This window comes from Panthera uncia, chromosome C2 (genome assembly GCF_023721935.1).
Source record: "Panthera uncia isolate 11264 chromosome C2, Puncia_PCG_1.0, whole genome shotgun sequence".
In the NCBI taxonomy this organism is placed as follows: domain Eukaryota; kingdom Metazoa; phylum Chordata; class Mammalia; order Carnivora; family Felidae; genus Panthera; species Panthera uncia.
The window spans coordinates 15,182,892-15,208,039 of record NC_064810.1 but is presented as its reverse complement, the minus strand read 5'-3'; the positions used below and the strand labels follow the sequence as shown (position 1 = coordinate 15,208,039).

Sequence of the window (25,148 nt, the reverse complement as noted above, 5' to 3'; positions counted from 1 at the left end):
GGTTCAGATGTCTCCATGATTCTTTGAAACCTTGAACCCCCACTGTTTGAATTGTGTCACAGCTCAGTCATCCCGGAAAGCTATTCTGAGGTCATGGTTACTGTACGGTTTATGCAAGGAGGAACTCTGGCCATCATCTGCTCCAAGTAGCAAAAACAGGTACTGTCAGAAATGAGAACAGAAATCCACCAAGTACTGGAGAAGCATTTCCTCCTGAGAAGTTCATCATTTTGTGAAGCCCAAGTGCAACTGAGTGATAAAGGAAAGAGCATCTCCCACTGGAGCCTGACAATATTTACAGAATGGAGTTAGGTTGCTCTCCTGACAGTTGAAGATGTCTGTCGACGATGCCATGCGTTGTTTTGCTGAGTGGGTATTTAGGGTTGGCTGTGGGAGGAAATGAAAGCATGACAACTGGCAAGGGGGAAGGAAATCTACAGAAATTTGCCTTTTCTGTATATTTCTAAAGTCTTTATGTTAGTCTAGTGTTTTGAAACAACTTCCAGTCTACCTACAAGCATTTACATGAGTTCTTTCCTCTGTTTCTTATGTGAAGACCTAATTTAGCTTCACCCACCTGGCCAAGTTCTTTGTTTTCATTATTTGTCAGTAAGTGTTTTTGTTGAGCATTTCCTCATCTTCCTACCTCTTCTGGGTCCCTTCCACTCTGCCCACCTGCCTTTCCTGTCCCCAGTCTCAAATGGGGAGTGATGCATTTTACTCATGCTTTACACACTTCTCATTAGGGAGGATCCTTACCTTTGACAATATGGTTGACTTGTGGAATTCTCAAAGATGGTTTCAGTGGTTTGGGGACATCACCTGGTTTGATCCCCCACCCCCTCCCAACGCACACATGCAGATATCATCTACCCAGCAGTATCTTATACCTCTATTCTGTATAGAAACCTTGAGTGGAAAGGTCAATGCCCTGGGCTGATCACTTGTCAACTACAACAAGAGTCAGAAGTCCTTGCTGTTGTAGTCACACCTTCTGTCTGTTGACTTGGGGTGGACACTGGGAATTCCTGCAAGGCCCTTATATAATTTTTGGAACAGGCCAGTGTGGAAGGAAGAGCTATCACCACCAGAAGGAAAATTTAGTCCCTAGCCCTGCCCTGCTTCTGCCATGTTCTCACTGATTGTGTGGCCTCAGGTGGGTCATTTAACCTCTCTGGACTTAGTTTCCTCATCTATAAAAGAAGGACCCTGGCCTGATGGGGGAAACTGGCTCTAACATCCTTTCCAGCTATGGCTGCTCTGTGGTAAGACGTCCTTGGACAATCATTGTTTTGGTGCCGTTGAGCTTTGCCTTTCATGAATTCTTTCTGCTCATTCTTTTTCTCAGACTCAAAAGTCTTAGAGGGTGACTCATCTCCTCAAGTTGGTCTAGCCAAAGAGTGAATCTCCTTTGCTGCTAATCTTCTGAAGAATAACTCATTCCAGGGACAACGGACCTCATCCCTGAGTGCACCAGTCAGCTTGCTGCTGGCTGTCTTCATGAGGCCTGGGCCCCACCACCAAGCCAAGCTTGCCAAGGATTGGAGCGTAGCTCCCACAGCTATGCTTGAGGTCTGCTTCCCAGCCCCGTCTGTCTTTCCTGGATTAGGCAGCAGCATTCTAGGAACAAATGCCCTCTGCTCAGTCTGCTTTCCTGCTATCCAACTCATTTTCTGAATCACGGTTTTTTCTTCTCTGCCAGTGCTGGCAAGACTGAATTTGTCAGGCCTTGCACGTCCCCATGGGCCTGTCCAGGTGGTCAGGACTTTGGTTGCTCTTGACTTCTTCCCCAGATATTTTTAAATGCTTTTAATTGATTTGAAAAACATGCTAACTTTGAGTTTTAAAGTATTTGTAAGTGAACCCCATGGCCACTGGCTTAGCAGTGGAGTTGTTGAATGGCCCATAAATAAACAACTTAAAAGGAAGAGGTGGGACCATGAAGGCAGTGGCAGAACTGGAAGCTTAAAGAAGCAGTTTCTCCCTCTTAGCCCTGACTGTGTGTGTCAGTTCCACAGACTCCAAGAGTGGAGAACAAATTAACTTGCTATGAATTCCAAGAAATGGGTTGCAGTGGGGCAGATATAAACGTATGCTTCCCTGACTGCTTCAAGGCTGATCTATATAATGGGCACTCCCAGGATTGTGGAATTGTTAATTATGACCCTCTAGGTTAATGACGGTTTACCTTGTAGCAACCCAGCTCTTCTAAGATGGTACAACGATTGTTCTTTTATCCTGGGTACCTCTGATTACAGAAAACATAGACCTTGAAACAATCCTAGCTAATCTCTGGCTTATGTGTAGATTAAAATCCAAACCCCTTAAGCGATGAGATGCCCTTAGAGACGGAATGCATATCCCAACGCAGTTGTGTTACTGCTTTGTGGTATCAGGTGTATTGGTCAGCTTAGCTGCAGTAACACACAATCCCCAAATCTCAGGGGCTCATGCCAACAAGTTTTCACTTCCCACTTGCATTATATGGTGGTAACTGTGAATCAGTTGCTGCAATTCTACTCCAAGTGTCTCCTCTTTTCAGGGGTCCGCAAAAGAGCAGCACTTAGCTGAGACATGTTGTTTTTTGCGGCAGAGGGATAACAGAGAATTGGCTAAAAAATGTGATCCATCTAAGTGCTTCCTTGGAACAGGGCCACTGTCACCTCTGCCCGCATTTCATTTGCTCAGACAAGTCATATGGCCAAACCTGATAAGTGTGGCAGAGCAGTAAACTCCACCCGTAGAAAGGCACTACAAGCAACCTGGAAATGGGCTGGGATGTGCAGTCACCTTAGGGAAGAGAGCCAATATTGGGAACAATAACATAATCTATCATTCTGGGCTGACATGCCAGACATGTAACTTCGTGAGAAAGGCAAGGCTCTCGGCAGAAGCCTCAGACCCATAAATTCCATCTTTCCTATCCCTGAGTGCTGACATGTGAAGGAGACAGGGAAGACCTCTTTGGTTTTCACACCTGGGAAGCCCTCTACCAATGTTCCTTTTATGAGATGAAGTCTGGTTTTGATCTAAGTCCCTTGAGGTTCACTGATTCCTACCTTAGACTGTATCTCCCTTCCTATGAGTTGCTTCCATTTTTTGGCCTTCACCTTTTGATTTCATTTGGTGGCTTTGGTGTTAATAGAATTTCATTTTGCTCTTCTTCTGGCTGACTCTGAAATAGTGCTTTTGCAGCTATAACATCACTGCGATCTGAAGCCAGGCCAGAAGATGCAGGAATCAGCATGGGCAGAGACCAGGGTGTCTTAACTCCAAGACGGGTTCAAAAAGTAGAAGATGACAGAAGAGTGAGACATAGAAACAAATGCATCAGTTTCTCTATTTTTAACTGATGATTGGTTGATTGGGTAAGTATTAAAATACTAAGGGAAAGTATAAAGAAAAATGAAAAACAATTTTCATATCCCTGCATACAAAATTTGAAAAACAATAGCTACCTCTTACTGACCTTTTCCTGCACACCAGACCCTGTGCCAAGGTCTCTGCAGACACGAGAAGTGGGACCATGCTCTCCATACTGGAGACGTGGAGCTGAGGCTCAGAGAAAGTTACTGCTTGCCCAACGCCCCACAGTTGGCCAGTGGTGGTGAAACTCATATGAGGACAATGGTTATCTGATTGTGTAGCTCATGATTGAAAAAGAAGATATTGCTAAGTGAAATGGTTCTACTTAATGCACCAGAGAGATTGACTTAGCACAAAATTCCCTTTCTTAAGAATCAGTGAGTTGCCTTGCAGACCCTTGTTGGGTTGGCATTTTTACACTCAAGTTGCCTGGGGTTTGTGCCCATGCCTCCCCAGTAGCCCTGCCACCATCTACACAGTGTTTTGTTTCAAAATGAACACAGCTCTTTTAGTTTGTAATTTTTTTCTGGTGCCCTTGCCCATATATATCTCACACCCTTCATCAACCTAAGCTTTTCCAGAACGTATGGCAGGCAGGTGGAGTTTCCATCTCTAACTGCAGAATGGTGGTTATGGATAGCATTGAAACCTCCTGCTTGATTGGTCTGTCTCATCTTGATGGCCAACATTTTCCATTTTCTCAGTTTCTCTATGAATCATCACTTCCCTTAGAGTTTTCCTTCCACCTTACCAATCAAAGAGATAGTATCTTAGAATTAGAGCTATACAAAATAAATATATTGACAACGACACACTTACCATGTGGAAATTTTTCTCTAGAAAGAATTATGCTAACATACTTTACATAATTTTGATGTATTTGTTCTTCGCTGTTTATATCCTCTTTTTAAAAAGATACACTGTGCATTAGCAGTTGGCAAGATCTATTGAAAAGAAAGGACAATTTATTTTAAGTGCTGTAATTATGTCAATTATATCATGAAATCATGAATTGTGGCTCTCTGTCAAATGTGCTGTATCTCCGCAGACGTGCAGAAGACGATGCATTCCCAAGCTAACTCACTGAGGTGTCTTTGTTAGGCTGACATGTTTGATATAATTCCCAGATAATTTACATGGTCAGAGATATTCTCATTATGCAACCCATACTTGAGCAAGAGGCACTGGGGATTTTGCTCAACCGCTAAACGTTCAGATGAGTTGATTGCTTAGGTAGCCAAATCAAGTTAATTCTCTATCTATGTATGGCATCACTTATTTAAAAATATGTATTGAATGCTTTCTATGTGCCAGACAGGTTTACAAGTGTTGGGGACTCCCAGGGAATGAAACTGATGTGTTCCCCTGCTCTTAGGGAGATTCACACTCCAGCATTAGGTATTAAAACGACACATTCTGAAAAATGTGGTTGGTAATTTTTAAGGGTTAAATAGTTCAAAAGTATTTGATGGTAGATTCATATATCAAGCCTGTCTTAAAATAAATTTTAGGCACTTGTCTAAGCCAGCTTACATTATTCATTTACTGCATTTCTTGACAAATAACTTCTTGCTTTTGTCTTTCAGTCTCCATTCTGTAATGTATTTACAAGTCAGGAAACACAGGATAAACTTCAATTAAAACAATGTGTTAGCTACATTTTCAGATAATAGGCTCAAAATGCTTTCATGTAAGGTGGATTTGCCATTTAAAGCAATGGACCTAATTGCTAACCTGAGGGCTGGGGGGCGGGGAAAGCCTCTTATAAGACACTACTGACTGTCCAAAAATTCTGGAAGTGCAGGAAACAGTATAATTATTATACTTTTTAAAAGGCCTGAAAGTTGAAGAAATACAGACTATTTTTGACATATATATGATCCATGGATGAAAATGAGTTTATCTTGTTTCTTGACTTTGTGGGACACCTTGCATTTTACTTTTATGCTCAAAGCAATAAGGAAGTAGTCCTTGATCCTCCATACATATCCCTCGTTTGGCCTCCCTTTTATTCTTTCTCCATTGTGAAACAGCCGAAGATTGGGTGCTATTAGCAGAAAAGTGGAATTGATGCAGATTCTCTTCTAGAACCCTGTGAACTTAACTTGACTGAGGCGATGAAGGTCTGGTTTAATGGAAAGAGACAGGAAGTCTACCCTCGGGTTCTACAGTAGTCTCAAAGGGTTTTCTGATATGGGCCAAACTCCTCCTCTTCATGTCTCTATAAAATGAGAAGTTGGGAGGTAGATATTTTTTAAGTCCCTTCTTGTTGTAACATGAGATGGTTCCACTCCATGTGTCGTGAACTTGAGAAGGTAGAAGGGTACCATTTCTTTCCATTTTTATGATGTCTCTGCCCGTAATTACCATCTCTTTAAGGGTTTGGATTCATCATTAATGGCAACACTTCTTTCATGCTTTATTAATAAAAAAAAGCTAGATAGTCAATTGACTCTTCTTTTAATCAATTATACATTGTATGAAAGAGTGAGAAATGCACACATTGTGGGGAGAACAAGAGCAGTATCCTGTTACTTTTCAGTTGGATTTTGTCACTTGTTGTTTTTGAATATTTTAAGTACTAAGTAAAAAGTAATTTTAGCCTTTCTAACAGGTGTGAGGTGAAATCTCATTGTAGTTTTGATTTGTATTTCCCTGATGATGAGTGATGTTGAGTGTCTTTTCATGTGTCTGTTGGCCATCTGGATGCCTTCTTTGGAAAAGTGTCTATTCATGTCTTCTCACCATTTTTTAACTGGATTATCTCGGGGGGTTTTGAGTTTTATAAGTTCTTTATATATTTTGGATTCTAACCTTTTATCATATGCCATTTGAAAATATTGTCTCCCCTTCTGAAAGTTCACATTTTGTTTTGTTGATAGTTTTCCTTCACTTTCTAGAAGGTTTTTTTTGTTTGTTTTGTTTTTATCTTGAAGAATCCTAATAGTTTATTTTTGCTGTTGTTTCCCTTGCCTCAGGAGACATGTCTCATAAGAAGTTGCTATGGCTGAGGTCAAAGAGGTTTCTGTCTGTGTTCTCCTCTGGGAGTTTGATGATTTCCTGTCTCACATGTAGGTCTTTCATCATTTTGAATTTATGTTTGTGTATGGTGTAAGAAAGTGGTCAAGGATGTGGAGTAAGAGGAATGCTTTTCACTGTTGGTGGGAATGCAAACTGGTGCAGGCACTCTGGAAAACAGTATGGAAGTTCCTCAAAAAGTTAGAAATAGAACCACTCTGTGGTCCAGCAATTGTACAGCTCAGTATTTACCCAAAAACAGTGATTGAAAGGGATACATGCACCCCAATGTTTATAGCAGCACTATCAACAATAACCAAATTATGGAAAGAGCCCAAATGTCCCAACAACCGATGAATGGATAAAGCAGATGTGGTATATGTGTGCAATGAGATATTATTCAGCCATCAAAAGGAATGAAATCTTGCCATTTGCAATGACATGGATGGAGCTTGAATGTATTATGCCAAGTGAAATAAGTCAGTCAGAGAAAGGACAAATATAAGATTTCACTCATATGTGGAATTTAAGAAACAAAAGAGATGAACATGGGGGCAAAAAAGAGAGAGAGGCAAACCATAAAACAGACTTTTAACTATAGAGAACAAACTAAGGGTTGTTGGGGTGGTGGGTGGGGGATGGGTTAAGTGGATGATGGGGATCAAGGAGGGCAGTTGTTGTGATGAGCCCTGGGTGTTGTATGTGAGTGATGAATCACTACATTCTTAACCTGAAACTAATAGTACACTTTATGTCAACTAACTGGAATTTAAATAAAAAGTTGAGGGAAAAAAACTAAGCATTTTCAGGAACCGTGGTTTCCAGAACCTACAAACACATTGAGTTCTTATATCTTCATGTTTGAAAAATATAAATCAATTTTGTTGAAGATGGTGAGGTAAAGATTAGGAAGAGGAGGCCTAGGATATTTCACATATTTTGACACATTGTTCCTCATGAGCCTTCGTGTGGGTATCTTGTAAATCAAAATAAGACAAATTCGTAGCCCCCCAAAGAAGTCCATGGCCAGTCTGCACACAAACCAGAACATATGGCAAAAGGTGCTGTTCTGATGCATTCCTCTATCCAGGAGGAGGGCTGAAATGTTGTTTTCAGAGTCAAATGGTTAAAATAGTGATGGTTTATTTATTGTCCCCTACTGTGGCTGGGAAATACACAACAGATTAAAAGTCAGGCAACTGAGTTTCTGTTTCTGATCTGCCGACTACCAGGGTAGGTTGGTGTCTCCATGTGATCATCTTGGCAAATGTCTCCTCAGGCCTTTACTGGAGAGACAGGAAACAATGATGACAGAGCCGGGCAAGCCCAGACCCCACACGAGTCTCCTCTGTAATTTTGGATAGTTCTGGAAACTGGACCATAGGCTCTAATTACCTATGTCGGGAAACCTATGCGCACTAGGCCACGTTTCTCAACAGCTTGCCCGAGCCATGCTCCTAAAAACAGCTCAGACCTGCTCCGCAGGAGCATTAATCCTGGCAGCCAAAGAAGGTGAACTCATCTGGGCATAGGCTGTAAACAACAGAAAGATCCACTGTTATATGCATAGACCTGACCCAACAATGTTGTGGCTGTAAATCGTTTCACTTTTGCAACTTGAGAAGCTACATACTTTCACCTTATAGCAGATCTTGGTCAGATAAATTTCAGTGAACTGCTCACTCTCTGCAGATTCAACTGCAAAAACCACAACCACCTCCACCACCATTACAGCAAAATGAATGTGGGTGGTTGAGTGCCATTCCTAAGCTATTTCTCAGAGCCATCGAGCTAACTGGAACAGATGAACCAGGCTTCTTGTGTCATCAGCACCAGCAGTTGAGTCGTTAAGCAGGAGTTGTGTGTGTTTTTTCCACTCTCCATACACAACAAACTGAAATCTGTCATAAAATGATGGCCATTTTATTTTTTTATATAGGGCACAGAGTTGATTAAAAAATTTTTTTTGATGTTTATTTATTTTTGAGAGACAGAGAGACAGAGCATGAGCAGGGGAGGGGCAGAGAGAGAGGGACACACAGAATCCCAAGCAGGCTCCAGGCTCTGAGCTGTCAGCACAGAGCCCGACCGGGGGCTCAAACTCATGAACCATGAAATCATGACCTGAGCCCACGTTGGACGCTTAACCGACTGAGCCACCCAGGTGTCCTGATGGCCATTTTATAGAAAGAAAGCCAGGGTAAAAATCAATTGCCCGAAGGTACAGCTTAGTGATGGAGCCTTGAATTCTTTACTCTTTTATTCCATTTCATTTTTTACTTGTCATCATTACTCATTTCATTCCATTCCAGTGGCAATCAAATGTAAAAACAAGCGCAAAAAATATATTTCTATAAATTTTTATTTTCAACCTAAGATTTTGAGCTTTTTTGTGGGTATTAATGTACTTAAGTTTTATGATAAGAATATTACTTCTAATGGTTATGTTGTGTTATTACATCTGAGCAATTGATACAAAGATTAATAATGTGGTACTTGCAGATGATTTAGAGACATGTTCCGTGAATATGCCTAAAATTTGTTATTTCTACCTAATTTAAATTTTTTATTCATGAGAAATGGCTTAAGGAAGAGAAAGTGTAGCACACATTTTTATTTGATGTCTTTTAATAATTATGAAGGAAAAAAAACTGACGAAAAGAATGTGTAGACTATACTCTTTAATATATTTCAGCAAATATTTATAAGAACTGACTGTATGCAGGACACTTTGTTGGCTACAGGGTATCCATCCTTTAGAATGTTTGCTTAGGACAGAAGTAATTATCTTACAGGTTTATTAAAGGGTATTATCTCAACTGAGCTAAAATGTTTAAATAAGCGATCTTGACAGGAGAGATCTTGAAAGGAAACATACAGCCAGGCTGTAAAGCAATCTTCACTTGAGCTTGGACTTGTAAGAATAAGTACACAATGCTGCCCAATGAGAATGATAGGGTGTTATCACCATCTGGGACCTGTTGATGTTTTACAGATGAAGCAATCGCCCTGAACTTCTAAGAGTGAACAGAGTCTGAAACTCAGGTTTTCTTGTTTCTAGCCATTTGCTGGCTGCAGCAAATCCCTGGTTCTCTTCCAAAAGAAAACAAGTTGTTCCACATGGCAGCTTTGCAAAATTTATGCAAAGATAGTAATTTGAGGTTGGCCACTCTCAAGGTTATGCTTATGCAGGAATATTCTGCAGAATGGGCTTCTGAGAAATACTTTTTCCCATCAAGAAATAACACTGAACACCTCACCAAAGAAGACATATAGATAGCAAGTAGGCACGTGAAAAGATGCTTCAGGTTCGAGGTCGACCAGCAGGCCGAACTTTGGCGCGCATGGCCACAGCAAGTCCTCAGGTTTAGAGGTTGACTGGCACACCAGATCCCTAATAGTTGGCCACCCAAAGCTCCAGGAGTCTGCGTGCCACAAGCGTCCCAAACAACAGTGAATTACTACCACAAATACTACTACACGCTTATTAGAATGGCCAAAATCTGGAACACTGAAAACACCAGATGCTGGCGAGGTTGTGGAAGAAGAACTCTGGTTCTTGCCTGGTGGTAATGCAAAATGGTGTAGTCACTTGGAAGACAGTTTGGTGACTTCTTACAAAAGTAAACATACTCTTACCATACATTCCATCAGTTGTGTTCCTTGGTATTTACCCAAAGGAATCAAAAAATTGTCCATACAAAAACCTTCGCAAAAATGTTTATAGCAGCTTTATTCATAATTGCCAAAATCTGGAAGCAACAAAGATATCCCTTAGGAAGTGAATGGATAAGTAAACTGTGGCCCATCCAGACAATGGAATACTATTCAACATTTTTTTTAATGTTGTTTGTTTATTTATTTAAATTTTATTTTTTATTTTATTTTATTTTTATTTTTTATTTATTTTTTTTTCAACGTTTTTTATTTTTATTTTTGGGACAGAGAGAGACAGAGCATGAACGGGGGAGGGGCAGAGAGAGAGGAAGACACAGAATCGGAAGCAGGCTCCAGGCTCCGAGCCATCAGCCCAGAGCCCGACGAGGGGCTCGAACTCACGGACCGCGAGATCGTGACCTGGCTGAAGTCGGGCGCTTAACCGACTGCGCCACCCAGGCGCCCCGTTATTTTTTATTTTTTAAAATTTACATCCAAATTAGTTAGCATATAGTGAAACAATGATTTCAGGAGTAGATTCCTTAATGCCCCTTACCCATTCAGCCCATCCCCCCTTCCCACAACCCCTCTAGTAACCCCCAATTTGTTCTCCATATTTATGAGTCTCTTCTGTTTTGTCCCCCTCCCTGTTTTTATATTATTTTTGTTTCCCTTCCCTTATGTTCATCTGTTTTGTCTCTTAAAATCCTCATATGAGTGAAGTCATATGATTTTTGTCATTCTCTGACTAATTTCACTTAGGATAATACCCTCCAGTTCTATCCACATAGTTGCAAATGGCAAGATTTCATTCTTTTTGATTGCCAAGTAATACTCCATTGTATATATACCACATTTTCTTTATCCATTCATCCATCGATGGACCTTTGAGCTCTTTCCAGACTTGGGCTATTGTTGATAGTGCTGTTATAAACATGGGGGTGCATGTGTCCCTTCGAAACAGCACACCTGTATCCCGTGGATAAATGCCTAGTAGTGCAATTTCTGGGTCGTAGGGTAGTTCTATTTTTAGTTTTTTGAGGAACCTCCATACTGTTTTCCAGAGTGGCTGCACCAGCATGCATTCCCACTATTCAACATTTTAAAAAAGTTATGAAGCCATGAAAATATATGGAAGAAACTTAAATGCCTATTACTAAATGAAAGAAGACAACCTGAAAAGCTCTGTACTATATGATTCCAGCTGTATGACATTCTGGAAAACCCAAAACTATGGAGACAATAAAAGAATCAGCAGATGCCAGGGATTGGGGAAGACAAAAAATGGAGCACAGAGGATTTTGAAGACAGTGAAACTATTCTGTATGATGCTCTGATGGTGAATACATGTCATTATATATTTGTCCAACCCCATAATATATACAACACCAAGAGTGAACCCTAATGTGAAAGATGGACTTTGAGTGATGATGTGTCAGTATCATTCATTGGTTATAACATATGTAGCCCTCTGATGGGGGATGTTGATAATGGGGGAGGTTATGCATGAGTTGGGGCAGGGACTATATGGGAAATCTCTGCACCTTCCTTTCAATTTTGCAATGAGCCTTAAAACTGTTCTAAAAAAAAGTCTATTAAAAATAATTAAAAAAAGATATAACACTGAAAATCATAGTCAAATTCATATTTTACATTTAAAAGTTACCTTTTAAATTGGATGTATAAGATGAAAAATGGGAAAGAGTTTTTCGTCTGTCTTAAGAATGTCCACGTGAGGGGCACGTGGGTGGCTCAGTTGGTTAAGCATCTGGCTTTTGATCTCTTGGCTCATGAGTTCAAGCCTCACATTGGGCTCTGCACTGACAGCACAGAGCCTGCTTAGAATTCTCTCTCTTTTGCTCTCTGCCCCTCCCCCACTCATTCTCTCTCTCTCTTTCTCTCTCTCTCTCTCAGAATACATAAACATTAAAATTTTTTTTAAAAAGAATGTCCACATGAAGATTTCTTATACTTTAAAATCCATACCGTAAAGAAAGTGAGGATATGTAGGCAATGAATTTTGATTTAGCCCCTGGTAGGAATGTGGTTTTACCATTTCAAAATGGAAAAACTTTGGTTTATGCCCAATCTCAATTCCTTTTAACTGTACATTTCTTGAGTTAATTAGAAATAAAAATTATTCAATGATATTTCATGCAGCCATTTCCTCTTTGCTATATAATGATTCTTGTTTACAGAGAGTAAATACTCAGCAGAAAGCATAATGCATATTATTGAATGGTTGCTTTTTGTCCAGTAGAATTTTTGTCTTTTAGTCACATGAACTTCTAATCTGAGTAGTAAGCAAATTTTGTTTGACTTCTCTTGCTTATTTTAACAGACATTAAGATCCCTATTAAACATTTTCTATTTTCATTCTATTCACTATTGGATACGGTAACACTGAGTCTTTATTCACAAGAGGAAGGGTTTATTTCCCCATTTTCTTCCTACTTCCCAAAGTGCTTTTTTTGGATGATTTCATTTCTTCTTCCAAGAAGAAAATTGGCTAACCTTCCCTTAAAAGTTATATTGTACAGCAATGTTCCAATATTTCATTTAGTTACAAATGAGAAACAGAATTTTTACAACATGACTTTCCTTCAGTGTGGTGAGCACGGTGGGTGGGAGTCAGCATCACTAACAAAAATGACAAATGCTCCTTTGTCTTTCTCCTGTTACAGATTCTGGAAATCTAGGGTTCCATCCAAGCTCTTGAAATCATAAAATTTATACCCGTTTCTCCTCTTTTGATAAGAAGGCTATGTGGAGAGATTTTTAGAATAGAATTCCCTCTTCTGTTTGAGCTAGGACTACAATTTTTATGTTTAAAGTCAACATTTCCAGCTTTCAAATTTTTCCTGTAATCTGGTTCTTTGTCCAATGAAGAACAAAACTAAGAAACCAGAACTTGGTTTAGTAAAGCGCTAATAATGTATATGTACATTAAAAAAAATTCAGTGATGACTGAACAATATCCACTTTTCTGTAGTTTTTATGTAATGAGAATGAAGATGTTTTAATATCTTATTATATTTGGGGTTCCCAAATAAACTATTTTCAACTTTAAACATTCAAAATTCATCCAGAAAATATTTAAATGTCTTCTTTATCATTGGAAGAATTCATCTGAAAATGATTTCTACTTCTTTTAAAAGTTTGGAGCCATCACTTGAGAATATTTCCTTTTTCCATTAAAAAAAGTACCATATTCTGGGACGCTTAAGTGTCTGACTCCTGATTTAGGCTCAGGTCATGATGTCAGGGTTCATGGGATTAAGCCCCATACTGGTCTCCATGCTGACAGAGCAGAGCCTGCTTGGGATTCTGCCTCACCCTCTCTCTCTTTCCCTTCCTGGCTCATGCTCCCTTTCTCTCAAAATAAATAAACATTTAAAAAAATACCAGGGCACCTGGGTGGCTCAGTCGGTTGAGAGTCCGACTTCAGCTCAGGTCATGATCTTGCAGTTTGTGAGTTCAAGCCCCACATCAGACTATGATGACAGCTCAGAGCCTGGAGCCTACTTTGGATTCTGTGTGTGTGTCTCTCTCTCTGCCCCTCCCCCACTCACACTCTATCTCTCTCTCTCTCAAAAATAAATAAACATAAAATTTAAAAAATACCATATTTTCTTTAAAAACATTTAAGAAATATGAAACAGTTAAAATATGCCAATAATTCCACCTATATGCAACCACTGATAACATCTGGTGCTTCCTTTTTTTTTCAGCTTTATCCCCAATATATGCTTTCTAAAATATTTTTAAAGTTTATTTTAGAGAGAGAGACACACAGAGAGAGAGAGAGAGAGCGCAAGTGGAGGTGGGGGGAGGGGCGGAGAAAGAGGGAGACATAGAACTTGAAGCAGGCTCCAGGCTCTGAGCTGTCAACACAGAGCCCAATGCAGGGCTTGAGCTCATGAACTGTGAGATCATGACCTGAGCCAAAGCCAGACATGTAACCAACTGAGCCACCTGGCTGCCTGTATTATATTTTTATAATCATATCGCATATTAGTTTTCCCATGTCTAAATATTACATCATGTGTATTTTCCATAGTATTATTGTATCTCTGGTAGAGAATATTAAAATAGTTTTTGTCAAAGTAACCTTTTAAATTATTTTTATTTTATTATAAAAGTAATATAAAATGAAAATATAAAGTCTCCTAACTGTTCCTAAAGTTTCTTAACTGGTCTTCCCACGGCCTCCCCTCCCCTTTAGAGATAACCACTTTTAAGAGTCTCAGGTATCCTTCCAGAAATTTTCAGGTATATAAAAGTGTATTCTTACATAATGTAACATTTTCTATATTACATGTTATCTAAGTATGTGTTCACTAGAAAATCATTCATACTTTATTTAACTTAATAAAATGTCTCAGTGGTTTCTTTTGCAGACTGGTCCCTATACAGTTTTCTCATTATTTTTTTTTTTTTAAAGCTCGATAACATTCTATTGTATAATGTACAATAATTTGGTCCATGGTCCTCTAGTGATGAACATTTAAATTTTCTTTTTTTTTTTTTAAAGCCTATTTACTTATTTTAGATAGAGAGGAGAGAAATCAGGAGAGGAACAGAGAGAGGGGGGGGAGAATCCCAAGCAGGCTCCACACTGTCAGTGCAGAGCCTGATGAGGGGCTCGAACTCACAAACTGGGAAATCATGACCTGAGCTAAAACCAAGAGCTGGATGCTTAACCGGCTGAGCCACCCAGGTACTCCTAAATTCTTTCTTTTTGGTGGGTAATTATAAAATACGGACACTAAGGCAGCTGTCTACTCCATGATGCCTTTGTATGGGTTAGAAAATGACACTCTTCTATGAAGGATGTCTTCTATGAGTCCCTCCAGTGTCACCCTCCATCATTCCCCACCTTGCTCTGTTCCCTGGGAGGCTGATCTGCATACAGATCATATCAATATGCTCTTTTCCTTTTGTGGGGTTTGGCCAATGGGAGCAGCTGCGGGAGATTGGAAGGAGGAAGTAAGGAGAGGTTGGGGTATTTACTCCCTAGGCCCTTTCTGCCTGCTTGCCGAGGGCTGGTTTCCTCTCTTAAACTTTCTCTCTTGAGGTCCTACCTCACTTTTCTGAGAGCTGCTCTCTTTTTTTTGTCTTTCTAGTCCTAGGACACTGCACTATCCTCTCTGGCTTCTCTACACTGTGCTCTACCTTTGTAAGTAGGCAGAGGTCACATTGCCCAAAGTGAATGTGCCATCCATTCCTACTAGGACCCTAACCGATTCACTTTTCTCAACAGATTGAGCCCCAAACCGGGATGTTTGTTTGTTAGAGCAGGTGATTACCACCCCCACCCTCTACTCCCTGCTATTTTGTCAGGGTGCCCAGGGCAGGCACAATGTAGACAATACATGGTAGTCTAGATTGCAATCCAAATGATGGTTGTATGTGTGTGTGTGTGTGTGTGTTATCTTTGTGTACTTTCATGAAATCCACAGGATAGATTAGGAACAGTAGAATTGGGTCAAAGGTTATACACACACTTTTTAACTTTGAAAGAATTTGTCAAAAGGTTATCCCAAAGATAGCCTGAATTTACATCCTGTCTGTACTTTTGCCAACTGTAGGTTGTAACACTTTACAATTTTTACCATTTTCTTTTTGGTAAAATGGTATCTCATTTTCTCTCTGACATCACGTTTCTTTAATTACGTTCAGGTGGGTATCTTTTCTATTGGGTTAATATTTTCCTTCCCTACTTAAAAGGACCTATTTTTCATATTAAGGAAATAGCTTTTTGTCATATGTGTAGCAAATATTTATTTTTAAATTTTTTTTTCATTTCATATGGATGTTTAAAAGTTTTTATATAGGCAAATGATACCAGATTTTTTTTTTTCATATCTTCTGCATTTTGTGTTAGGTCAAAAAATGCTTTTCTTACTCTAACATATTAATTGTTAAAAAATATGATGTCTACTTCTAGCATTTATTATTCTTTTTACATGTACAATTTCAACCCATCAGGAATTAATTTTTGTATGGAAGAAGTAGGTGTGTGGCCCAGATTTTTTCCCCAGATGGCTGGCTAGTTATTTGAAAATATGATTTGGAAATGACTTGATTTGGCAAAGACATTGTAATCAATAGAGCTCTTTACCATTTACCATTAATATGGAATCCTATTTTATTATATCTTAATATCCTATATCAAGGCCCCCCTTGATCCTGGTATTCATGCCTTTGTGTGATGCCCTCCTCTTGAGTGTGGGCCAGACCTAGTCATTTGCTGCAAAAGTGATGGGATGTCACGTCAGCAATTAGATTACAAAATCTATGACTTCCATCTTACTGGGGCCCATTCTTCCTCTCTCTCTCCCTCTCCCTACCTCTCTTTCTCTTTTTCTCACTCTCAGTTGTTTGCTTTGATGGGCTGCCATGTTGTGAGCTGCCTTCTGTAGAGGGGATGTGGCAAGGAAATGAGGGAGATCTCTAGGTTACAGTCTGTGAGGAGTTTAATCCTTCCAACAAGCAAATGCTTGACCTTGGAAGCAGGTCCTACTTGGTTGAGACTTGAGAAGACTGGAACCCTAGCTGGTACTTTGTAGCCTTGTGAGACATCCAGAGTCACAAAACCCAGCTAAACCAAACCCAGATTAATCACCCCAAAAAGCTATGAGATGAACTTCCTCTGTTGTTTAAGCCAGTGTTTTGGGAAAATTCGTTATACCACAATAGACAGCTAATATACCAGTCCTGCAAAAAAAAAAAAAAAAAAAAAAAGTTCCTGTAGTTTTATGTTTTAATATTTGATTTAAAAAAGTCCTTCCTCATTTTATTTTCTCTGGATTTTATCCTCCCTGGCTATTCTGGTATATTTGATCTTTCAGATGAGCTTAATATAGCTTTGTTAAATACCTCACAAAGTCTTGTTCCATTTTTAATTAACTTTTTTGAAGGTCGACTTGATACATTTATAGTTTTAAGTTGATCTATATAGGAACATTTAGTCAATTCGCCTTTTATGTGTCCTTAGTAGAGCTGGAATATTTTATTCATATTTGTTCTACGTATTCACTATTAAGATGATTCCTAATTCTTTTTTGTTGTTGTTGTTCTGCTATTGTAAGATTTTATTTTCTCTTTTGTTATGATCTGTATGTAGGAAAATTATTCATTTTTATAAATGACATTTTTTTAACTAGCTACTTTATTTAATCCTTTTATGCAATATGTGATCTCCAAATAATGACAATTATGCATCTCCTTTTCCAACATGTAGACTCCTTGTTTATTTTTCTTATTTGATTACATTCGATTTTCCTTCCAGAACAATGGATTCTAGCAGTAGTGACAACACTTTTTTTTTTTTTTGGTAAATTTGAATGGAAAATTGAACTTTCTATAATCAAATTTGATGATGGCTTTTGATACAATTAAATGTAGTAATTGATCTATTTTGCTTTGTATTAAGAATGGATGTAGGATTTTATATCATTTCTGCACTTATTGAAATGTTCACCTGAGTTTTTTCATGTGAATTATTAATACTATGAGTTATACTAACAGATTCTTTAACATTCAACAATGCAGTTAATGACTACAGAATATTCCATTAGGTGAAGGCATTGTAGTTTCCACTTCTATGCAAGCCAGTTTTTGCTTTTGTAACCACCTCTTTAACAAACATCCTCACATATATGATGATTGTTCGTCCTTTGCTAACAATAGTAATGGCTAACACATATGGAAATTCCTCTCTCAGCCTAACATCTTCATATTTATTAGCTCATTTTTTAAAACAATTACAACCACCTTATAAAATAGGCATTATTATTATACCCATTTCACACATGAGGGACCTGAGGCACAGAAAGATTAAATAACCTGGCCAAGTAAGTGATGGAGCCAAGATGCAAACCAGACCCACTAGGCCTAGACACAAACTAGGTAATAAGCACCACTACAGTCAGATACAGAACATTTCAATCACACCAAAAAGTGTCTTCCAGCTTCTGTGCAATCACCCGCTATCCCTCGTGGCCCCAGGGAACCACTGATATTCTCTTATCATGAAAGATAAGTTTTCCTGTCTACAATTTCAGGTAAATAGAATCACATCGTATGCATTTAAAAAAAATTTTTTTTTAAAAACATTTATTTATTATTGAAAGACAGAGAGAGACAGAGCATGAGCAGGGGAGGGGCAGAGAGAGAGGGAGACACAGAATCTGAAGCAGGCTCCAGACTCTGAGCCATCAGCACAGAGCCTGACGCGGGGCTGAAACTCACAAACCGCGAGATCATGACCTGAGCCGAAGTCAGATGCTTAATCGACTGAGCCACCCAGGCGCCCTGTATGCATTTTTTTAAGGTCCAGCTTCTTTTGCTCAGCATAATGTTTTTCAGAGTCACTCACATTGTTGGATATATTAGTTTGTTCTTTTTGATTATAAATAGCGTCCTATTGTATGGATTCACCATAATTTGTGTATCTATTCACCTCCTTGTGGACTTAGGGCGTTTCTAGTGTTTGGCTGTTACAAATAAAGCTGCTGTGAGCACTTGTATACATGTATTTTTGTGGACATATGTTTTCATTTCTCTTGGGTAAATGAGGAAGCATAAAATATGTCTTTCCTCCCGTGGATACCACACCGCCTTGACTAAATTACAGTAGAAGCTTGGTGTTAACGAGGTATACATCCAAAGTGATTTATTAATTTCAAAATTCACCTGTAAGAATGTATGTTATTCCTGAAATTTTTAAATGATGCTTTCAGACTCTACATTAGTGTTTTCATTTATTGATGGCCTTTCAAATTTAGTTTGAGGTCTTTTTGGTTCTTGGTATGAGTAGCAATTTTTGATTAAAACCTGGATATGTAAAATCTTAACAAAAACTTCACGGTTGCGTATTTACAGTAATTTCCTGTCTACTTCTAGCTTCAGGTAATCACTGGCCCATTTTCTGTCTCTATTGTCTTCCTTAGAAATTTCATACAAATTGAATCATACAATATGTAACTATTTGTGTCTAACTTCTTTTACTTAATATAATATTTTTGAGGGGTGCCTGAGTAGCTCAGGCAGTTAAGTGTCCGACTTGGGCTCAGGTCATGATCTCACAGTTATCGAGTTCGAACCCCGCATTGGGCTGTGTGCTGACAGTTCAGAGTCTGGAGCCTGCTTCCGATTCTGTGTCTCCCTCTCTCTCTGCCCCTCCCCCGCTCACACTGTGTCTCTTGGTCTCGCTTCCAAAAATGAATAAACATTAAAAACATTAATATAACATTTTTGAGTTTTCTTCAAGTGTTTTCAACACTTCAGTAGTTCATTCCTTTTGTTGCTGAGTAGTAGTCCATCATAATAATATACCAAATTTTGTTTATCCATTTGCTACTTGAAGAGCATTTAGGTTATTTCCAGTTTAGAGTTATTAAGAGTAATTCTGCTATGAACATTCACATAGAAGTATTCATTTCTCTTGGGTAAATACTCAGAGTGGACGTGGTAAGCGTATGTTAAGTGTATGTTTAACTTTTTAAGAAACTGCAAGAGTGTTTTTCCAAAGTGGCCAAACCATGTTCTAGTCCCAGCAGCTCGTGGAAGGCCATCTTCCCCTCATCCTCCAGAAGTCTTTTAAGCTAGGGGCGGTGGGGTCTATGAGCGATGATTCCATTTCCTTCTCTTCTCTCCCATCGTTGACTCCAACCCGCTATGTGCACACACCCCATGGGTATAGTTTGAACTGTCTACTTGATCCCTGACTGGGATTTTGATGTTGAAGAGGAATCTTGTATGTGGATTGGAGTTCTGCCCATACACTTGGCCAAAGTTGATGGCCTGTTGTCTCTCTGAATCTGTGTTTTCTCATGTTCCCAAGTGCCCCCTTTGTTGCCCTGTGGCACACTGTTTTCCCTTAGCCATACCTGAACATCTCATAATCTCATTTGCAACGTTTGCCTACCTGAAAGAAAGGTTCCTGGTTTGCTTTCTAGATAATATACGGTTACGAAAACTGGCATGGTCTTTGACAGACGGATTAGCTACTATTTTTAAGTATGTGTGAACTCCTCTAAACAAAGTCCAAAGACTTTCTTTATATGTATATAGCGTGCGGTCATGAGTTGCCTGTCACTTTTGTAACCTGCTAGTCCTTGACTTAGCAGTCGTGGTTTATTTAAGGATGTGTCTACTACTCACCTGTGGTCGACAGGGAAGAGCTGTTCTGCTGCCAGAAAGTCCATCTGCTCCTAGTGTCTGTGGACTGTTTTCAAAGCAGGAGCTGGTATGATTCACAGTCATTATCTCTCTAGGAAGAAGAGGGTAGCAGATTGGAGCTACCAGCTGTAGGGGAGGGCACGCACTTACTTTCCCCATCTATTCTAGGTGTAAAGGACTGTTTCAAGTGTATTTTAGCAAGATGTATTATTTCAGGAAGTTTCCACTGCTCTCTAGGTAGCATCCGCCTTAGGAACCCTGGGCCGTATGCTAAAATATGAGGCTTGCGTAAGTTCATTTTGTGATCTTGAGTGAGGCATTTGTTTTCCTAAAGCTCATATTTAAAAATTTTTTGAGAAGGAGTAAATTATCCTAGTGCATTACAGCATATTTGGCAGAATTATGTACTAAAGAGATTTATAAAGATATTTATGAATCTAAAATTCTCACCAGATATATATTCCTTCTATTTTAACTTTGAAAAGTTCAAATATTCTTACCTACTCTGTTCAAAATATTCTTACTTACTACATGTTTCAAAAGAAACTGAGTCTTAAGCAGGAGGGCAAGCATGTGACGATGGGTCATCTTTAAGTGATAGATTTCTTCGTCTTGGTCTTCACTTAAGTGCTCAGACTCTTGCATATGGAAAATTGTTGTAAATGTCTTCTTGGGGATTCTCAGTGTGATATGGCATGAATATAGAACTTTTGTGTCGATACCTTCTTCTTCCCCAGCTGCACTATATTAACCATCTCCTGGGTAATCCTAGGGTAAACAAGTTGGGTATCTTGTCTCTTACCGACATTTTGGCCAGAGTCTCTGACTTCCTATCATGCTAGGTATTAGGTCAGACCCAGGTAGGTATTTGAAAATTCTCTGAGACTCTTTTACCATTGAGACTTGAGCTTGTTGTTCACTCTCCTTCAATCTGGGTGAACTTGGGTCTGCTTGAATCATCAAAAAACAAAAACAAAAACAAAAACAAAAACCCAAAAACAACAACAAAAAAAACAACCCACAGAAGTAATGCCATATATGATTTCCGAGGTGAGGTCATAAGATAGCAGGTGATACTGATGGTCTGGGAGGTTGAATAAGTTGCCCAATGCTATGTAGTTCGTAAGTTGCAAAGTCAGGACTGTGGGCTTTGTGTCTGGTTATGGAATCGATTGCCATTTCTCTCCACCACTGCCTCTGTTCAAGAATAGCAACACTCTTGCATAGGAGTTATCGTTTTTTAAATGCCTTAATAAATTCATAATGAAAATTTTAAAAACTCCTTTTTACTTACATTGCAATATGGACAAAAAGCAGAGTTCTCGGGATTTTCCAAAGGAACTGACCTTCATAAAATAGTTTCTATCTTGCCATTTTTGTGGGGTCAATTTCTTCTAAATTTCTCTTTAATCCTCACGATGTCCTTATAATGGATGAAAGAAGAAAATATCATTCTTTTCCCCAAGGACTTTAGACCATAGGACTTTAGAACATGATGTAGTAGGAAGTGTGGACACTTTGGACTCAGACCAAGGTTCTAAACCTGACTTTGCACCTAAAGATCTGAGTTTTGGGAATAGGGCCTTAGCTGTAAAATGGAAGTAATATCACCTCTTTTGTGAGATTTGATGATAGAAACAATAAGATGATATATGAAGACCAGCTGTCTTAGACCCTCGTGAGTTGGAGATGTTCAGTAAATGTTGGTGCACAAATTTGGTTGCAAAAATTTCTTTTTGCACATCAACACTGAGACATTCAAACAAGGCTGAGCATGGACCATAGGAAAAGTGTTAAGAGCTAATCCTGTTTTGCGGGGACTTGACTATTCATACATAAAGTGATGTTGTTCAGAGACATTCAGAAACATGGGACACCCTCCCCAACAACATGATTTAGTTGGTATTTATTTATTTCTTATTATTTTAATGTTTATTTATTTTTGACAGAAAGAGAGAGCACTAGCAGGGGAGGGGCAGAGAGAGAGAGGGAGACACAGAATCTGAAGCAGGCTCCAGGCTCTGAGCTGTCAGCACAGAACACAATGCTGTCTTGAACCCACGACTCGTGAGATCATGACCTGAGCCAAAATCAAGAGTCAGAGGCTTAACTACCTGAGCCACCCAGGCGCCCCTGATTTAGTTGGTACTTAAAATAACAATTCCAAAGTTTAAGAGAAAAGGGGCATGAAGAGACATGGGTGGTAGAGGGTGGGATGAACCTAGAACTCATGACTGATGGCAGGAACCCTGCTTTCTGTTGGAATGAGCCAAGGGAAAGTGGAAGAAAATTCGTGTAAAAGGAGGAGTGGAATTTGGGTGCAGCCTCCTGGCACGTGTTTATCCAGTATTTCCAATTTCTGGAGGCTATGCCTACGTGATTTTGCCTGTTGCATACCTCAAATCAATCATCCCCCTTTTTTTAATTACAGCAAATTGTGCAATAGTTTCTTGTTTGTTTTGGTTAGGATTTCCTTTGCTTTATCGCTGGCAGGAAAAGCATATCCCTTGAGATTTCCTCTGGGACATGATTATTTACAGTAACTACAATTTAATGAAATCTCGAGGATTTCTTCCTGATTTATCCTCTTTTTTGTTCATTCTTAAATATAGTTCCTTTGTTTGTGGCTGTTTTTCTCTTGGGTGCTTTTGAATAATTATTTTTAAAAATATCTGTAGTGTGTGTGTGTGTGTGTGTGTGATGCATTTCTCATCATATATGTAGTATTTGTGCTTCACTTTTTGTGAAATGTTGCTTCATATTATAAAATAATAATCTGCAACTTTTGGCTACTTCAGTCACTGTGAGCCTGGTTCAGACAATTAAAATCTCTTGCCCCAGCAACCAGATTGGCTTCCTGTCTAGTGTCTGGGGCCCTCAATTTCTAGTCTTCTAAAACGCTGAAGCCAGAGCAATCTTTTTCTGATGAGAAAATCTGGTCATATCTGCTTAGTATCTTTCAAGGGCACTGTCAGATCTGGGTAGCACGGTTTGGCCCCTGCCTGTCCCTCCAGCCTCCTCATCTGCTGTTTCCCCCAACACCAATGTCCTGGTTGCACTACTGAGTCAAGAGTTATCTAAAAATCTTTCTGTCTCCAGCTTCTTCTGCCCTCTGCCTGTTACTCTCCCTGCCTTGGGAAGCTCCTCCCCACAACTTCTTTTTGCCTGCTTACTCCCACTAGTGATTGAGGACCCATTTAGACATCCCTTCTCGTGGTGGGAGTGGCAGTGGGGGGCTTCTTCAACGTCCTCTAGACTGGGCTGTCTCCTCCTCTATCACTCCTGTATGTTGTGTTTGTCATGTTACCATACTCTTGCCAATTAGATGACTGTTCATCAGAGCAGGGACCCTGACTTAAGAGATGGCGCTAGATAAGTATTTGTTTAATGAGTGAGCGAAAGAAGACAGTGCCCTGAGGCAGTGTGGCCCAGTGAGTAAGGAACCATTGGCCTGGGCCTGGTTCCTGCCCCCACCCTTAACTACGTGAGTAACCGTTGGCGAATTACTGCCCCTCAGTTTCTAAATCGGGGAAGTGGAGATAATAATGGCAAACATCTATTTAGATTATTATAACGATTAAATGTTAATCGACATGAACAGTTTGAATGGTGACTGCACATGATATTGTTTAATTTCATGTTAACTTTTATAATTATTATTGCCTGAACTTTCATCTGGTTCCTTGGTAGCCAAAGCAGAAGGCATAGCATTTGGTGTGGTCTATTAGCAGTTGTCTAATCAGCTCCTTAAAAATATTCTCAAGAATTGATTTATAAAATGCTGGATTTCGACAATAATGCTGTAAATGATTTTTAGCTGTAACGTATGATGTGGGTATTCTGTATTATAATTTAATATTATAATTTCATTGTGGAGTATATGTCCCATATCTTTGCTTAAGATTTACTATGTACTGGGCAAATAGGTTTTAAGGAATTAGAATCTATTGTAGGCTGAATTTTCAGCAACGGTCTTGGTGACAGAAAGGAAACTATACTAAAGGTCTTTCTCTAGCGCTTCTCAATAAACGGCCTGAGATGATCTCTGAAAATTGTTCACTATTCATTTGACCTAGAAACTCGACAAAATCATGCATATCAAGAGGTTCAAATCTTCGTGTTCACTTTAAGAACATGCATTAAACTGCTCAGGCCATCAGGGGTATGCGTATCGGAAAAACCATTAAGTATCTGGAAGATGTCACTTTGCAGAAGCAACGCGTGTCATTCTGTCGCTATAATGGTGGAGTAGGTATGTATGCCCAGGCCAAACACTGGGGCTGGACACAGGGTCAGAGGCCCAAAAAGAGTGCTGAATTTTTACTGCACATGCTTAAAATGCAGACAGTAACTCTGAACTTAAGGGTTTAGATGTAGATTCTCTGGTCATTGAGAACATCCTGGTGAACAAAACCCTTAAGATGCAGTGTAGAACTTCTAGGGCTCGGGGTTAGATGAATCCACACATGAGCTCTCCCTGCCACCTTGAGATGATGCTTACTGAAAAAGAGAAGATTGTTTCTAAACCAGAAGAGGAAGTTCCACAGAAGAAAAAGACATCCCAGAAGAAACTGAAGAAACAAAAACTTATGGCCAGGGAGTAAATTCTGCATAAAATAAATGCAAATAAAAGTAAAAATGGAAACAAAAATAAAGGTCTTTCTCGAAAAAATTATATTTGAGATATTGATCAGAAATTGGCTAGAGAAAGGTACAGAAATTTTCAAATAGAAAACACTGATTAAGACTTCGAAGAAAGCTGTCAGGGAGCTCATAAATTGGAAGAAGATCATATTTCATTCAAGTCAACAGTGATGCTGTGGTTAATATTTCTCATTTTCCTGGGTCCAGAAACGAGAGAGAAATCAGAGAGGAGGGAGAGAGAGGAAGGATGGAGAGGGAGAATGGGGGCAGAGGGA

At 39.3% G+C, this 25,148-nt stretch overlaps 1 pseudogene; it reads left to right on the top strand.

Moving 5' to 3' along the window:
- Nucleotides 1-23,591: 23,591 nt before the first annotated feature.
- On the top strand, nt 23,592-24,833 carry LOC125921514 (60S ribosomal protein L17-like; annotated as a pseudogene).
- The last annotated feature ends 315 nt before the right edge of the window (nt 24,834-25,148 follow it).